Source organism: Mustela nivalis (assembly GCF_964662115.1).
Source record: "Mustela nivalis genome assembly, chromosome: 9".
Taxonomy (NCBI): Eukaryota; Metazoa; Chordata; class Mammalia; order Carnivora; family Mustelidae; genus Mustela; species Mustela nivalis.
This window is the reverse complement of record NC_139028.1, coordinates 30,371,595-30,375,434: the sequence shown is the minus strand read 5'-3', so window position 1 is coordinate 30,375,434 and position 3,840 is coordinate 30,371,595. Positions and strand designations below refer to the sequence as shown.

The following is a 3,840-nucleotide window of genomic DNA, read 5'->3' as shown; positions in this document are numbered from 1 at the left end:
GTGACTGAACCATTTCCCTACTCTCCAAGGACTTATACGATGAAATCTGGTAAAGGAAGAGTAAAAATCACAAGTGAGCAGGGCAGCCTGATAAGTGTGTGTGTGTGTGTGTGTGTGTGTGTGTGTAGGATGAACACATGTCCCAGTCTGCCTGGGACAGACCCAGAATAATTATTATGACAAGTCTTTGTCACTCTGGCTGAGGACTAAGGGAGAGCTGGAGTATTGGCAAACTGAGTTTAAACAAATATATTTCAAGTTTATCACTTAAGTATATTAAGTTATATAAATGTAAGAATATTAAAAATATCATATGTTTATGCTAAAACATATCCTCAACAAGGCAAAATTTCTCAAAATATGAGGCTCAGGGTTCTTACCACATCACAATCCCAGTGCTAATTCAACCTCACAATCTTTAACCTTTCACCACTGCACATTTTTATCTTCCTCCCACAGTAAAAACTCTGGATCCCAACAATAGAAACACAATTATGTATTTGTTCAACTCTGTGATTTGTTCAACACATTTCTAGAATTGCTATATCCATACCACAAAAAAAAAAGACCCCTAATCTATCAAAAAGAATTCAAGATCTGTTTGTGTGCCTTCCTTCTCCGCCACACACTAAGAATATGTAGTCAAAGTTTCATGTTAAAAAATTATTTGGTTTAGTAGTGCTCCCCCCCAACCCCTACCTTTCAGTGTGGTTGTTATTTATGTGAAACTCAGTAAGTTTTATTTGTATATTGGCATTTAGATTTATTCTTTTTATAAATTCCCATCTTGTTTTAATTGTTTGACTATGTAGATAACATTAGTGCTTCTAAAAGTCAAAACTGTTAAAAAAATTATATTCAGAAAAATGTCATGCTCTCTTCTTTCTTCCATTCTGTATGTCTCCCTCCTACTCCCCCCTGCTTCTCTGCCTCCTCTTACTCTGTTTACCAATTTTATTGCTTTCTGGTTTTCTCTGTTCTTTTCTGCAAAAATAAGTCCTTTGCCTTTTTTTTTTTGTCTTAACATATATCCTCGGTATAACTTTCCAACACTTCATGGAGATCTTTCTCATTCTTTTCTAAAGCTGCATGATACACCACCATGTATGTAAGTCAAAGTTTGTTCAATCAATTTCCTATGTTTGAACACATCAATAGTTTCCAATTATTTTGCAGTTATAAATAACACCACAATGGATAATATTGGATATGTATGCATATTTTGTATGGTTAAATGCATATTTTGGAGTAGCACCTTAGAAGTGGAATTTTTGGTTCAAAAGTTATACACATTTATGGGTTGGTGAGATATAGACAAATCTAGCCATGTGCCAGGTATACGTGTTTTAATTATATTGAGTTTATAATATATTCTGTTCCTCTCTTGGGGTTACTTCTTTACAGCTCTCCTTTTCCTGTGTTTCCTTAGGTTTATGAATGTTTATGTTTATGTTATGTAAATGTTTTCCACATTTACATTTTTTTCATAGAGACTTTAGTATTCATTTGGCTAGCTCCACAAAAGCTCTTTTCATATTGTCCATACATTTACCTAGAAAGAAATGACATCTTGATTCGCCAAGTCATGCTAACCAACAAGAGATGTGTGTCCATTTGCCCAAGTCTACTTTTGTGTTGTTCGGGATCATTTAAGAGTCTTCTGCATATAAGTTTTGATAGATTTTATCTTACCAATTAGTCCTAAGTATCTCATCTTTATATCTTCATCATTGTAAATGAGAATTTCTCTTCCATTATATTGTCTAACTATTTATTATTTGTGTATGTGAAACCAATTAACTTTTGAATGTTTATTTTATATCTTGCTGCAACGCTAATAGGGACATAAAAGAAAACACGCATACAATTGCACAGCATTCATAAAGGTCTATTTCATTATTGCGGGGAAGCATATTCAACAGCTAAATACATCTAAGTAACATATAGGGGATTGCATGACTGCCGTGTTGGTATCTAGCTCAGATCCCAATTCACCTAGAACCCAGCTAACGAGTCACTGTCTGAATATTTAGGGGTACCTGGGTGGCTCAGTGAGTTAAAGCAACTGCCTTCAGCTCAGGTCATGATCTCGGGGTCCTGGGATCGAGCCCCGCATCGGACTCTCTGCTCGGAGAGGAACCTTCTTCCTCCTCACTCTCTGTCTGCCTCTCTGCCTACTTGTGATCTCTATCTGTCAAATAAATAGATAGATAGATAGATAGATAGAGCACAGCTCTTATTTAGATCAGACTTTGTTTTGATCATCTTGGTCACACTAGAAATACACAAAGGTGAAAGCTTCTGATATCCATTCCCAGAGGTTTCTTTCAGCTGGATTAGGCCTCTAGCCTCAGAACGAGCCCAACTTTGGGACGTCCAGCATGAATACTCTTCCCAGGTAGCAGAGCAGACAGTGTACACTTGACCCACGCCTCAGAGTCTGAGCCCACACTAATCAAACTAGAGTTGTTGACTTTTTCAGAAGTGGAAGCAGAGGGATCCAACTGATACTTGGCTGTAACGTGGAAGTGAGTGTAGTTGGCACCTGATGTCCAAGCAAGGTTTCCTGAAGTGTCAGTATCTTCACATACATTCTGCTAAATCGATCCTCCAAATTCTGACCCATTGTTGACATTAGTGTATAGCTGGAAGTCCCCTGTCCTGAAACCCATCGCAGAGTTAATTCTTGTCAGCTTTGACTTGGCACTGTCAAGAGATCTTCTGGTCCCCAGCAAGCCAGCCCTCATAACCAACCATAGCTAACCAAACAAAGTCAAGGTCAATATCACAACCAAGGTTTATCAACTCCCTCTTGTAAGACCTGATTTTACCACTTGCCTGTGTTGGCGAAAAGGATATTAAATATGAGCTTTAAACCTTGATATATCTGGTTTTCAATTGCAAACTATGTTCCCATAGAGTTATCTGTGTTCCATTTTTCTGTGGAATTCCGACAAGACCCATACCATTTATATTTGGTCCCTGCTCTTCCACGAACTTTACCAGTGTCTGTATGAGATGAACCAGATATTGAGAATCCCACACCACTGCATGACTTTGTTTTCACACCCAGTTTCACCAACCCGAAATAAAATCTCTGCTGGAAATATCCCTGGTGTCTTTCCAAGGTCAGCATATGGTGGAAACATATTGGCCACGCATGTCTCTGTCCACAGGTGGCCATGGGAAGGTAAGGCCAGGGGAAACCCAGTGGTTTCCTGAGAGGGGAGGCTGCTACTCTGCTTGATGCGGAGTCCCCTCAACTCGCTCAGGAGCTCAGGGACTCAGCGTCGGCTGCAGCTTCCACAGCTGGAGGATGAAGGAAAATGTCTTATTTCATCATCACTGCCTTTTTGTTCTTATTAGATATAACTTGTGTAACCATTTTAATTCCCTTCTTTTTTCTTATATTTATTTTCTTAAGGGTTGCCCTGGGTATCCCATATATTCTGTTATGTACTATTTTCATGATCACTGTTTTTTTGTAAATTCGCTTACTTTGCTCGGCAAAGTGAAAGCACTCAAAAGTTTGATAAGGTGCCTGGGTGGGTCAGTCGTTAAGCATCTTCCTTTGGCTCAGGTCATGATCCCAGAGTCCTGGGATCAAGCCCTGCATCAGGCTCTCTGTTCAACGGGAAGCCTGCTTCTCCCTCTCCCACCCCCACCCCCACTTGTGTTCCTGATCTCATTGTCTCTCTCTGTGTCTCATAAATAAGTAAAATCTTAAAAAAAAAAAAGTTGGATAAAAAAGTTTAATTTTATTTGATGTTTTCAAAGTGGATATCATTTTTATTTCAAAAATTTTTAATGAATGAATTTTGTGTTTGGCTTGGATTCTAA

General features: G+C 38.6%; 1 pseudogene across 1 annotated transcript; it reads right to left on the bottom strand.

Moving 5' to 3' along the window:
• Positions 1-2,336: 2,336 nt before the first annotated feature.
• Positions 2,337-3,184, bottom strand: LOC309873590 (non-selective voltage-gated ion channel VDAC2 pseudogene; annotated as a pseudogene). The gene has a single exon. The product of its transcript is annotated as a non-selective voltage-gated ion channel VDAC2 pseudogene (transcript).
• Positions 3,185-3,840: the final 656 nt, after the last annotated feature.